A 14503-nucleotide genomic window follows, 5' to 3' on the forward strand; every position below is an offset into this window, starting at 1 on the left:
GTGGCTCAGAACAGAGCATTGATGATGAGTTGGGTATTCCTTCTATTGTTACACCTGGAGTAAGGATGACCAGGGATGTTTTGAGAGCACCTGGGAGTGAACCTACTTTGCGCAGGTCTACCAGAGCTAGGTATCCTATGGATAGGCTGAAATATGATGGATTTTCAGCCATTCACTATGCCTATATGGTCAAAGAGATACAAGAACTAGAACCCACTTCTTTTGAGCAAGCCATGGGAAAAGAAAAATGGGAGAAAGCCATGGATGAAGAAATGGATTCCTTGGAAGCAAATGATACATGGGAATTGGCACCTTTGCCTAAATATAAGAATGCAATTAGTTGTAAGTGGGTTTATAAGGTGAAACACAATGCAGATGGTTCTGTGAATAGATACAAGGCAAGATTAGTAGTCAAGGGGTATGCACAAACATATGGCATTGATTATGAAGAAACATTCAGTTCGGTTGCAAGGATGGCAACTGTAAGAGCAGGCATTGCTATGGCTGCATCAAAGGGATGGTCTTTACATCAGATGGATGTAAATAATGCCTTCTTGCATGGTGATTTGCAAGAAGAGGTCTATAGGGAGCAGCCACCACATTATGTGCATGATGTTCATCCTGAGTTTGTTTGCAGGTTGAAGAAAGCCTTGTATGGCTTAAAGCAAGCACCTAGAGCATGGTGTGACAAGATAGGGCAGTATCTTGTCACTATTGGCTTTCATATTTCCAAGGCAGATTTCTCACTTTATGTGAGAAAAACAGAGAAAGGTATTATGCTACTTGTCATTTATGTTGATGATTTGATTATGACAGGTGACAGTGATGAAGATATCCTTCATGTGAAAATGCTATTGAAGCAGAAGTTTGAGATGAAGGATTTGGAAGAGCTGCATTATTTCTTGGGCATTGAGGTGATTAGATCACCAAGTGGGATGCGGATTTTGCAGAGGCAGTATGGATTGGACATGCTATCCAAATATGGGATGACAGGCTGTAAGCCTATTTCAATTCCTTTGGAGTAGAATGTGAAGCTAAGCACAGATGCAGCTGAGCTTCTGGAAGACCCTACTATGTACAGACGCATAGTAGGAAGTTTGATTTATATAACTATTACCAGGTCAGATTTGAGCTATGCTGTTGGATTGGTAAGTCAGCTTATGCAGGCTCCAAGGAAACCGCATTTGGATGCGGCTAGACGCATACTCAGGTATGTGAAGTCCACATTGCAGTATGGACTACTTTATGAGACTGGGGTTCAGATACAGTTGCATGGATACATTGATGCTGATTGGGCTAGTAGTATTTCTGATAGAGGTTCAACCAGTGGATATGTGTTCTCTTTTGGGAGTGCTGCAGTCACTTGGAGCAGCAAGAAATAGCCTACAATTGCCTTGTCGAGCACAAAGGCCGAGTACAAGGGCGCAGCAATGGCTACATGTGAGGTAGCTTGGTTGCATAAGCTACTTTATGATATGCATCAGCCTACAAATGGGCCAGTTGTCATTTATTGTGACAACATGAGTAGTATACACTTGGAAAATAACCCAATCTATCATGCTAGAACAAAGCACATTGAGGTGCATTATCACTATGTGCGGGAGAGGGTTTTACTAGGTCTTATTGATCTAGTTTATGTTAGCACAGAGGATCAGGTAGCTGACATATTTACGAAGACATTGGGCGCAGAGAAGCTGCGCAAGTTTAGAGACGTGCTTGGTGTGCACGAATTGGGATTGAGCTCGAGGGGGAGTGTTGAGATATCGAGCTCCACTCGTGATATGCCAGGGAGACCGTTGTGCATTTATGTCACTGACTTGTTAGCTACAGATGCGATTGGTACATCGGCCATGAATAATAGCTGGATGACAACTATCCTTATCTATTCTAGTTCATGGCTCAGTTAGTATGCCACCTTAGTTAGTTGAGTCTGGTTTGAGACCCATATATAGGGTTCTTCTATTTCTTTGTACTAGAGTTCTTTTTGGCTTACACATTAAGAAGAGGAAAATTGTTTTCAGCCTCCAGCTTTGTGTGTATTCCCCCATTGTGTAAGTGAGAAAGCTACAAGTGAGACTCCTTCCTTCTCTCCCACAATCTTGACAGAGGCATCTCATATATCCTATGGGAGTTCGAAAGCCACATATCTGCTGCTTCACCATCTTTTCTTCGGTCTTCGACAACATCCAAGGTGCACACGGTAACTCGATCTTTACTCTGGGTTTGATGCATGGCCAAGCTCATCTCATACGTCCAATGCTACGTAAATCCTCCCTTACATTGACAAAATCATGAGCCCCGATTAAGTGATTCCATAATGTAGAGGCAACATTCTTGAATATATGCATGGGGTCCAACAGGTGATTGATCTTGAGTTCAGTCCAATATGGGAGACGAAAAAATATAGAGAATCTAAGGCACAAACAATATATTATTTCTCGTTCTTATAATGGAGTGTACTTTAAAGACAAATAAAAGAAGTAAACTAGTTATCGACTCATGCCGAGTGGAGGATGATCATTGGAATGTGTCCAAGTGTCCTTCTAATCTTGAATGGTCAGAGATTGTGTAGTTTTTCCATTAGTGGGGGGTGCATATTTGGGGTGGTCAATAGGAAGAAAATGATGATGATTGTCATAGATAACCTTGTTCAAGCGTGTCGGTTTAGAAAAAACTAGAGAGGAACCGCAAATTGGATATGCATGATATCGTGATGTAGTTATACTTGTAGAAACAAGTGGGTTAATGATGACATATATTTGATTAAGGGTAAGAATGAATAAAATAGAGTACGCAACTACCTGAACACTCTCCATAGCCTGGAAAGTCATGCATGGTCCACAACAACATGCCCTTTAAAGTGAAATCTCTAGAGAACAATGATGCACTCACATCTTGCACATCAACACCTCTCCATAGCATTTCTAGCTCCTCAATCAAAGGCTCTAAGTAAACGTCCATGTTTTTTACTTTGTGTTTTCCAGGAATCAAAAGGGACAACATTACATGTCCTTTTTTTATTGCCATGGACGGAGGGATATTATAGTTCACCAATACCACTGACCATACGCTATATGAGGTGCTTTTGATGCCAAATGGATTTATTTCATCTAATCTTAGATCAAATCTCAAATTTCTGGGCTCTTCTTTGAAAGTAGGCCACAGATTGTCTATGTGTTGCCAAGGTGGTGTGTCTGAAGGAATTCTCCACTTTTCATCACTTGAATGGTGACTAGCATGCCATGACATGAGTTTCACAATAGATTCACACTTAAACATAAGTTGAATACGTAGAATAATAGGAAAATATCACAAAACCTTATGAGGCACATCCATTGATTTTATGTCCTGGTTATATCTTGGTTCACCACAAAAAGGGCACTATCATGCAGATGCATGATCCCCATGAAATAAGATGCAATCATTAACACATGTATGGATTTTAACGTAATCGAGACCTCCAAGAGATGTCAAGAAATGCCTTGCTTGCTTCCTTCTAGTTGGTGATTTATTTACATTTGGAAGCATTTGTGACAATAACCTGCATATATTGTACAAACAGAGTTAACAAACCGCGAATATTGTCTAGAAGCATTTATGAATTAATATCAAATGATACATACTTCAATAATGCATTTAAGCTAGCTCCATCCATAAATGGTTTGTAAGTTTAGTATCTCGAGCGATGCACGTAGAATGGAATATGTGCAACCTTCGTACAATGGAATTCTCAATGCTATGTGTAGCGGGTCATCTATCTCTCTAGTCGCACCCTCCCTTCGAACCTCATGAAAAAATAAATCGTGCACCATGTTGTCCAAAATCTCTTCCTCCAAAACTTGATGGGGCATTTGAAGAGGGTTGCTATCGTCGTCATCAGTATCTACTCTACTTGAGGACTCTGTCTCCTCGCGTCGACGCTTCGCAACCTCTTGATGCCCTGGAGGGACCATTTGAGGATGTGGTACCGCATCCTGCTCAATTAAAAAAATGTGGTTTTGTTTAATGGTGAAGACGCAATATAGACCAATAATATTTGTGCAAATAAAGTAGTAAAATTTATTGGGTCTTTTTCTTGGTCCCACTCTCCATACATGCTGAGGTGTGACATTGTGATTCGACGTGCTCGAAAAAAACATCTTCGACAATGATCACACATGCATTTGATTTTTTGTCGTAGCCAAGTATCTTGATTATGAAGACGCAATGTCTCATCCTCACTGGAGGATGTACTGTTTGTTGACTCAGCACGTCCCATACTAGTAGAAGATGATGACATAATTACACCTGAATCATAAGGACATATATGATTTCATTTGGTATATATGTCATATTCCCTAAATATTTTGATACTTACAACATGGAGACAAACATTTTGATATTGAAAGACTAGGAAAGTCATATTGATCCAAAAACAACCATAAGCTAGCATTTTAATAAATTTAATTATAATTGCACATTTATCAGGGCGTGTAATATGTTTTATCTGTGCATATAGACACACAATTACACGTGCTTACAGAACGCCATGTGAATATAATTTTTTTAAAAAAATTTTGTGACTTTCTTTTCAAACCAGTGCTTTCCTACATTTTTTGCGCATTTTCTGCAATTCGAGCTCAACATCACTAATCATGTCTATCTATCACTTCATGAAGACAATGAGGGAAGGAAATAAGAGTAAAAAGAGGATAGGAGGAAGGAAGAGACAGAGAGTAAAGAACAAGAGCCAAACAGCAAGGAAGAGAAGAAGAATCAAGCAACCTATCAAGGGAAGGGAGAAGGAGGACAAGGAGCTTGCAACCTAGCCGCCACCCATCGGAACAAGCAAAGAAGGTGAGTTCTTCTTCTCTCTCTCAATCTTCTTTGCTTCCTCTTTGTCTGTTTCTCTCTCTCTCTCTCTCTCTCTCTCTCTCTCTCTCTCTCTCTTTACATGCTTCAGATAATCTATGGAGGTTTTTTGCACGTTTTTTATAACAAATTTGAAAAATATGGTCCGACTTTGCACGTCTAGCTAACAGTCTAGACGCATTTTTAAACGTGTATATAGACACGCTAACATACGCGGTTATACACATTGGTATACACGCATCGTGTAATATGTTTTATCTGCACAGGGTAGTAATGGATTTTTGCTTGTGTAGACGTGGAATCCTGGATCTTCCAGCATTGATCCTAAGTTGGAACACATGAATAACACATTAGCGGAGTTTTCAAGAGGTGTTAGTAGTTTTTTTAGAGGTTTTCCGAACAAGGAGCAATTCATGGGGGAGATGACCAGTTATCTTGGTCGCCCTCCCACTGCAGAGGAGGATTTTAGTGTCATGTCTAGGACACCTATCACATCTTTGCCTAGCACTGCCGCACAAACACCAAACCTTGGTACACCTCTACTAACAGGTACTCCATGCACTATGCATACACATAGATCAGCTAATGCACAGGGATCAACTAAAGTATATGGATCGACTGAAGCACGTGCACCTGCAGAAGCATGTGCATCGAGTGAGGTAGAGAGTAGTGCCCGCGTCGAGGGAGAAGGGAGAGTCGTGCGGGAGGACGAGGAGGTCGAGGGCTTTGTGGGGGTTGCCTAGGAGGTGGCTCTCGATCACCCTCATAAATGAGAGAGGTGAGCCTCCACAAATGTACTACTCTGTCCTCACAGATGTTGATGGTATCTTGCATAACCCTCAGGGAAGAGAAGTGATAGCCTACTTGAGGAATGTCGTGCATACCACATACAAAGATTTTATGATTCCCTTCAAGCACCAAAAAAGTGGTTTGTGGCAAGACGTGCTACGGGCAATACATAGAAGGTATCCTAATCCCGAGAATTCACGATTCTCAAATGATTGGGGACGGTCAAAGCTGAGAAACGCGCTTCATAACAAGAGGTCTCACCTTATGACACGTGCCAAGGAGTCACTGTGAAGACAAGAGCAGGGCACCCTAGATACGGACAACCACCCAATTGCCACCATAGGGAGTGGAAAGAGGCCAAGAAGAGAGCACCAGAGAAAAGGACAAGTCGCCAGCCTGCAGAGGCACGACGTATCTAGATAGCAACCATAGGATCGTCGCATTATGGATCAGGTAGCAGGGAGTCATGGGAGACTGAGTTTGTAAGTATTATTTGATTTATTTTTTTAAATTAAAATTTGTAATTTATTTCAATTCATTATGTAGTGTGTTCTAATACGTTATATGTTAAAATTGTTTTGTAGTATCATATCGTTGGTAGGATGCCTACTCCTAGAGAGGTAGGCTACCATCGATGTTATAACCGGGCGTCCACTTGGCAGCATATCTACGAGGAGGGACTAATCACGGAGGAGAAATATAATTGTGCCATGAAAAGTATAGGTAACTCTAATTTAATGTTTATAATGGTATTTATATACCTTAATCCTTTGTGTAGGCGAACCTTGATGCAGTCAAGGATAGCAAAGGGGGGACTAGCAGTAGCGGTGGCGGCACCGGCACCGGCACTGGTAGCGGTGGTGGTAGCGACCATGATGCCTCTTTTGAGGAGATGTAGAGGAGCCCCATGCATGCATGCCTCCCCTTGGCCTTATAGTTTTCATTTTTGATATGTATTACTTTCAACTAGTGCTTGCGACCATGACCATGCTTGAGGTCACAAGCACTAGAACTCGTCATGTAAAAACGTTTCATCTTTATATATGAAATTTCGTTCTACATTGTTTTGTTTTCAGTACAAAAATCTTCAAAATATGTACAAATGTTTCAGTATGTGTTATTATCAATATATGGACTTTGGCTCTCCACTTTCTTTTGCTTTCAGTATAATAATCTTTCTCTGTTTTCCCTAAGCATACAATTTGGCGTCTAAATTGCAAGAAAAATGTGTGTCTATAATCGTCAAAAATTTGCAGAGTACACGCCTTTTTAGACGCCCAGTTACACGCCCCTATAGACACAGAATATGAATATATCTACTTTTTTATAAATATGATTATATATTTACGGAGCGTGTCAATAGGTGCATCTATATTTGTGTCTGTTTTCGCATCTATATCCGCATGTAGTTTTCACTATAAGCGCGCTTGTAGATGTGAAATTTTAGATGCGCTAGTAGACGCGGTAATAAATATACATGACATTTTTAAATACAATTCAAATATTGCGTCTACAAGCGCGTCTATGGAGCCTTTTTGTTGTAGTGTCTGTAGAAACTATGGAAATGAAAATCTTGTTAATATTAGATCCTAACATAGAAAAACACTAAACTGTGATAAAAATTTTGATTTGTCTCTATCTAGCTTTCCAAAAGACAATAGAAAATAGACAATAGACAAATCATTAATTGTTTGACAATAGAAAACTTCAATGATGCAATGAACATATGTCAATATATATCATCAGTAAAATATGTACATGTGTCTAGAGTGTGTGGTGATCAATTCTCACATATACAATGTTGAACAGTGCGTGAGGGAGACAAGGAACGGAGGAAGAGAGACACGAGACACCGAAAGTGAAACCCCAAAAGTGTGTCAATGGAGCACACATGATAGTAATATATAGAGGGGAACTGGGGCGCTATATATAGACATACTATATATAGCTAACCACCTCGCTCAAGTTCAAATTATAAGTACCTTTATTCAAAGACTTCCCAGCTTGTGTAGGCTTGACCCTCATGTTTGCAAGCTGACCTCCTACCCATGGTGGGTGCAAGAAAGAATGAATCCAAAGACCTTCTCCAGTTATCTTGTGCTTGTAATCTGGATAGTTGCAATGTTTCTTGCTCTGTGTGTGATTCCACCACTCCCATGGAGCTTTGAAAACCGAATGCCACAATGCTGCAATATGCTCCTTTCATTCAGGATTAAAACAACCGTAGTTGGCCTTATGGTGCCTCCTAATTTCCATTTGTTATAGATGAAGGTATTGCCAAAATCTTTCTACTCCATCTCACGACAAGAGCATGGCACCCTGGATACGGACAACCATCCAGTTGCCACCACAGGGAGTGGAAAGAGGCCAAGAAGAGAGAACCAGAGAAAAGGACAAGTCGCCAGCCTGCAGAGGCACGACGTATCTAGATAGCAACCATGGGATCGTCGCATTATGGATCGGGTGGCAGGGAGTCATGGGAGACTGAGTTTGTAAGTATTATTTGATTTATTTTTTTAAATTTAATTTTGTAATTTATTTCAATTCATTATGTAGTGTGTTCTAATACGTTATATGTTAAAATTGTTTTGTAGTATCATATCGTTGGTAGGATGCCTACTCCTAGAGAGGTAGGCTACCATCGATGTCATAACCGGGCATCCACTTGGCAGCATATCTACGAGGAGGGACTAATCACGGATGAGAAATATAATCGTGCCATGAAAAGTATAGATAACTCTAATTTAATGTTTATAATGGTATTTATATACCTTAATCCTTTGTGTAGGCGAACCCTGATGCAGTCAAGGATAGCAAAGGGGGGACTAGCAGTAGCGGTGGTGGCACCGGCACCGGCACTGGCAGCGGTGGTGGTAGCGACCATGATGCCTCTTTTGAGGAGATGTAGAGGAGCACCATGCATGCATGCCTCCCCTTGGCCTTATAGTTTTCATTTTTTATATGTATTACTTTCAACTAGTGCTTGCGACCATGACCATGCTTGAGGTCACAAGCACTAGAACTCGTCATGTAAAAACGTTTCATCTTTATATATGAAATTTCGTTCTACATTGTTTTGTTTTCAGTACAAAAATCTTCAAAATATGTACAAATGTTTCAGCATGTGTTATTATCAATATATGGACTTTGGCTCTCCACTTTCTTTTGCTTTCAGTATAATAATCTTTCTCTGTTTTCCCTAAGCATACAATTTGGCGTCTAAATTGCAGGAAAAATGTGTGCCTATAATCGTCAAAAAATTGCAGAGTACATGCCTTTTTAGACGCCCAGTTACACGCCCCTATAGACACAGAATATGAATATATCTACTTTTTTATAAATATGATTATATATTTACGGAGAGTGTCAATAGGTGCCTCTATATTTGTGTCTGTTTTTGCATCTATATCCGCATGTAGTTTTCACTATAAGCGCACTTGTAGATGTGAAATTTTAGATGCTCTAGTAGACGCGGTAATAAATATACATGACATTTTTAAATACAATTCAAATATTGCATCTACAAGCGCGTCTATGGAGCCTTTTTGTTGTAGTGTCTGTAGAAACTATGGAAATGAAAATCTTGTTAATATTAGATCGTAACATAGAAAAACACTAAATTGTGATAAAAATTTTGATTTGTCTCTATCTAGCTTTCCAAAAGACAATAGAAAATAGACAATAGACAAATCATTAATTGTTTGACAATAGAAAACTTCAATGATGCAATGAACATACCTCAATATATATCATCAGTAAAATATGTACATGTGTCTAGAGTGTGTGGTGATCAATTCTCACATATACAATGTTGAACAGTGCGTTAGGAAGACAAGGAACGGACGAAGAGAGACACGAGACACCGAAAGTGAAACCCCAAAAGTGTGTCAACGGAGCACACATGATAGTAATATATAGAGGGGAACTGGGGCGCTATATATAGACAGACTATATATAGCTAACCACCTCACTCAAGTTCAAATTATAAGTACCTTTATTCAAAGACTTCCCAGCTTGTGTAGGCTTGACCCTCATGTTTGCAAGCTGACCTCCTACCCATGGTGGGTGCAAGAAAGAATGAATCCAAAGACCTTCTCCAGTTATCTTCTGCTTGTAATCTGGATAGTTGCAATGTTTCTTGCTCTCTGTGTGATCCCACCACTCCCATGGAGCTTTGAAAACCGAATGCCACAATGCTGCAATATGCTCCTTTCATTCAAGATTAACACAACCGTAGTTGGCCTTATGGTGCCTCCTAATTTCCATTTGTTATAGATGAAGGTATTGCCAAAATCTTTCTACTCCATCTCACGACCGATGAGTATTATCCAGAGTTTCCAAATCTTTAAGCTCATCGCTATCCATTATAGCATCACGACCATTTGCTACAATGCCACGTTTGGTTATGAGAATTCTAGCAACCTTTACCACCAAAGGCTATAAGGATGCTGTCAAAATAAGCATGGACCTGCATCCCTGTGCAGTGGATTAGGTAGGGTAATAATAGAGCTTATGCTCGTACGATATGTTGACCCTGAATCTAACAAAATCCTTGGACTCAGCCACAACCCATAGCCCTATGGCCCTTCTTTTATCGGTATCACTAGATATGGAGGCTGCCTTCCTTGCATCCACTTCATGGAGCCTCTTTGTTACCCACTCTGAGCACATCCTTGGACTTAGCCACAACCCATAGCCCTCTGTCTTATGCTTAAAATCAGGTGACGTGGAGCATCGTTTGCGGTGCCACAAGTCCAGCCACTGTGAAGGGTCTTTGAAATACTGCTCCCATCGCTCGTATTTACTCCCATTCTGTGAAGGGTCTACAGGCCAGGCATTATGGGCCAAGCCTCCCGGTTAGCAAAGCAGTCATCATCATGTTCTGTCTCGGTGGTGGACACACACAAAGTGGAAGTCATGTGCCTTGATGTTGGAGTTGAAACAGGAGCCCGGGATGTTTGAAGTGGAGAGGCTGAGGAGAGGCTTAGGGTGCCGTTGACATGGATGAGGTCGCGGAGCCACAGGAAAGCCACGGCGGAGCGTGCGAGGTCCTTTGAGAACTCGACGTAGATGTGCTAACCCATCGAATGGCCGAAGAGGAAGAAACATCAGGAAGTAACAACACCAAGAGAAAGAGGAGGAGATGGTTCGACTGTGAAGCTTATTTGAAGTCATCAATGACAAACGAGGAGCTTGGATGTTTGAAGTGGAGAGGCTGAGGGTGCCATTGACATGGATGAGGTCGCAGAGCCGTAGGAAAGCCACGGCGCAGCGTGCAAGGTCCTTTGAGAACTCGATGCAGAAGTGGTAACCCATCGACTGGCCCAAGAGAAAGAAGCATCAGGAAGCAGCAGCAACAGGAGAAAGAGGAGGAGATGGTTTGACTGTGAAGCTTCTGGATGACATTTGCCTCTCCTAGGCCACTTCATGCTCTTGCCCAAGGCATCATGCAACTGTGTTCTGCCCTGTCCACATGATTTGGGGCATCACATGGTTGTCCTACCCATAGGATTCGATCTAGAATCAATTCTGTTGAGTCAGTTTTAGAAGACTCGCCTGACTTCCTATTTGTCACAGTGAGCCATAGACACAGATTGAACAAAAACTTGGCCAGATTTGTTGTTCTGCACAGTGAGCTGCAGACACAGATTGAACAGCGGCTTGGCTAGATTTACTACTCAGCATAGTGAGCCCTAGATAGAGACTCACAGTTTCAACAGCAAATTCTGCATCCTTTCTGGCATGGGGGGCTCGTACACTCCTGTTGCTTGAGTGGATTCACACCTTCTTGCCACTTTAAAAAGCTCGTCCTCCAATAGCAGTGGCAGCAGCCCAGGGCTTCAGCTCTGATACCATGTTGAACAGTGCATGAGGGAGACAAGGAACGGAGGAAGAGAGACATGAGACACCGGAAGTGAAACCCCAGAAGTGTGTCAACAGAGCACACATGATAGGAATATATAGAGGGGACTTGGGGCGCTATATATAGACAGACTATATACAGCTAGCATACAAAACAAGTGTCATCCTTACATCCTCAAATATATAAGTCCCATTCTCAAATATACATAACAAATCCCTAGGCATGATCACTATATGAGTCATCATTGTACGAGTCACTAGTATCAGACTCATGATCACCATCACCAGTGTCACCAACCTTGCCCCCACTCAGAACATCACCATTGCCCCCATCTCCAAGATCGTCACCACCATGGCCATTGATCTGGCCACCGCCCCTCTTTGCCTCTCGGAATCACCCCTAGGCCTCCTATCAAGCTACCTTTGTCATGTCTTCCTTGCCATACTGCTCTTCCATTCAATAAGTGTCCCCTCCAAAGCGCGGTAGTCGTAGTATGCAGCGTACTCCTTCTCCTGCATCGTAGGTGCACAACCATAGTCTTTGGTCTGCATCAAGATAAATCCAAACACTTATTGATTCCTTCATTCAATAGTATTACCTTTGAAAATTAAAATTTAAACTACCTATACTTACAAATGTGGCCATAAATCTATCCCATCCCATCCGGCCTAGTCTAGATGTGTGACTAGCTATCACTCTCTTTCCTGTTGCCTCCTATGTAAATTTGATTTAAAAAAATAACATAGATTATAGAATAGTTATAATTAATCATGCCTAGTCTAGATGTTTGACCAGCTTGCACTCTCTTTCGTGCTACCTCCTATGTAAATTTGACTAAACAAAATAACATAGATTAGAGAATAGTTAGAATCAATCCAGCAAAGTTTTTTATTAATACTAATATACGTTAGCAAAGGCACACACTTTTGCTAAGGAAACTTGATGCATATGCGTCTCTTCTTGTGGAAGTATTCCCATGTCTCCATGCATGTATTTGTCCTCCTCTTATTTGTCTCTACCATACAGTAGTATCTGTTTATTTTTCATATTACAATAAGTGTTAGAATATACCAAACAACTTGTTAGATTTCAAAGTTTTGAAACTTTAATTGATTTTTTAACTTTGATCATTTGATAAATGTCTCATGTTTTTATGGTACTTGAAAATCAGATTCAGACCAATAAGAGGGTGCACCACCACCTCCTATTGGTGATGGTTGGGGTGCACAAAGTTCCAATACTACACATGAACCTGTTTATGATTATTTCTACCATGATGAGTCTATTATATGATAGAGCACTCATTGTCGTAGCACATATCCGAGGCCACAATGGGATTGCTTTTCACATGAGATGACCCATGGTATTTTTGAGCAAGCTCCACCACCAGAGGAGTGACATCAACCTAAGGTATGTGACTATTCTCCCTTAGTTTTATTATTGGTTATTCTATAAATCAAAGGTCCATATGTAATGCAACCATATTATATATGTAGGTATATTCACTTTATGACAAGGGTGAATTCACTATCAGTGGTGTACATGTCCCTCACACATGGCACAGACAAGTCATTTGTCAGTTGTTGCAGCTCGAGGTTTCTTAACATCCTCTACTTCTTGCTTTGGAGGCTAAGATGGATGGAGATCATCCGTTGCCTACTGGTTTGCATTCTCTAGTACAGACATATGATCGAAGACGATACGAAGGATGGCAGAGAGGATCACTTCCTTTGGATGGAGTGGTTTTTAGCTTCTATGGCAATCGCTACATGATTGCTTCATCTACCATTAGTGGAGCAGGACGAGGATTCTTTATTGCACAAGATTTGCATGTGCCCCCTCATTCTGAGGTCACCCTTATGTCTTTTTGTGGACCTATATATAGATGGGGTCCATGGCATCAGCTTACTCACAACATTTAGAGCATGAGTACTTATGGGCTATGTCTCAGTGCAGCCTCTCTTTCTGATAGAGGGATTACACATGCAGAAGGACAATGACTCTATGTTGATGAAAGAGCTTACTCTCAAGGAAACATACAAGGTTTAATTAGTAGTTGAGGGATGAGTGCAAGAACCAATTGCACATTTGTGGAGTGTGAGAATAGTCATGAACCAGGACATATGAGTAGGGATGCACAAAGATACATAGTTGTCAATGGTATTAGATCATTACAGGCTGGTGATGAATTGCTAGTAAATTATGGATGACGTAGACCTCCACGAGCACCCTTAACAAATGAGGGTTGAGAGCTTCATTGTCTATGATTCCTGATGTTATTTTGGCCTCTTGTACCCTAATTCTACACTTTAATTTGCACCACGTTCTCTACTGTCTCTAATTTCATTTGATAATCATATTTTATTGTCTCTAAATGTTTTATATATGTGATAATTATTGAAATCCCTGCACATATCTCTTTCCTTTTATATAGAAGCATGCTATTGATACAATCTTGTTTACCTTCAAATATGTAGATCCCGAAGCTTGAGAGAATGCCTCATCCAGTGGAAAGATTATCCTGAGGAGGATGCCATTTAGATGGATGAAAGCACTCTCAACCATCAATATCCCCAGTTTATCTCAAGATGAGGACATCTCAATTCCTCCAAGGGGGAGAGAATGTAATTTTTCCATTGAAAAATATTACTAACTCGCGTGAGACTCATGCAAGGAAGAATGGCAATGCAACTGGCCGCGTAGGGGAGAGAGGTATCCTGTCTCTATCCTATATAAACCCATGTGGAGGAAGGAGAGTGAGAGGGCTGAAGGAGAGAGTCATGTGTTGATTGTGACAGACCTTGAGAGAGGAGAGCTGCGAACTGTCGTGAGCAGGGAGGATTTGTCGCATAGAGCTGGCGTTGCCAGTCAGAGCGCCGCCTCTCTCTCTCCTTGATCATAGATTGCACTAGGCCGTGGAGGTGAGGAGCTGAAGAGCATTGATGTGCTACGCCGCTGCCAACGTCCGAAGCCATTTAACGCCACCGCCTGCTTCGTTTG

The 14503-nt window shown here is 41.1% G+C and overlaps 1 pseudogene; it reads left to right on the forward strand.

Moving 5' to 3' along the window:
* Positions 1 to 13137: 13137 nt before the first annotated feature.
* LOC148031657 (uncharacterized) lies at positions 13138 to 13752 on the forward strand (annotated as a pseudogene).
* Positions 13753 to 14503: the final 751 nt, after the last annotated feature.

Source organism: Lygodium microphyllum, chromosome 9 (assembly GCF_053477565.2).
Source record: "Lygodium microphyllum isolate KBCC chromosome 9, Lygodium_microphyllum_v1.1.10, whole genome shotgun sequence".
NCBI lineage: Eukaryota > Viridiplantae > Streptophyta > Polypodiopsida > Schizaeales > Lygodiaceae > Lygodium > Lygodium microphyllum.